Below are 366 nucleotides of genomic sequence, written 5' to 3' on the forward strand. Positions count from 1 at the left end.
TGAGTGCCGAGCTGCCAGTCATGGGGAACGTTCGGGCCACATCGCAGCCCCTCCCCACGGACGAGGCTCAGAGCAAGCGCTGGGGGCGTGCGCCGCGGGGCGCGTCCTTGCCCAGAGTGGGCCTCGGCGGGAGTCGCAGCAGCGGGGGGCCTGGGGTGCCCTGCCCCCCCACCCAGGGCGTCCCCAGGATGCAGGCCTGCGCGTTGTCCCACTTTTGCTGCCCGAGCTGCCCCGCCCCCTGGAAGATGGACCCAAGGTCCTGCAGAGCTCGGCGGGGGCCGCGTGGAGCACAGAGACGGCCCTGGGCTCCCGTCCACACACGCAGACGGTGCCCGCCACGCGGGGTGGGGAGGGGGACAGCGGAGC

The sequence above is a fragment of the Pteropus vampyrus genome, unplaced genomic scaffold, assembly GCF_000151845.1.
Source record: "Pteropus vampyrus isolate Shadow unplaced genomic scaffold, Pvam_2.0 Scaffold418, whole genome shotgun sequence".
In the NCBI taxonomy this organism is placed as follows: Eukaryota; Metazoa; Chordata; class Mammalia; order Chiroptera; family Pteropodidae; genus Pteropus; species Pteropus vampyrus.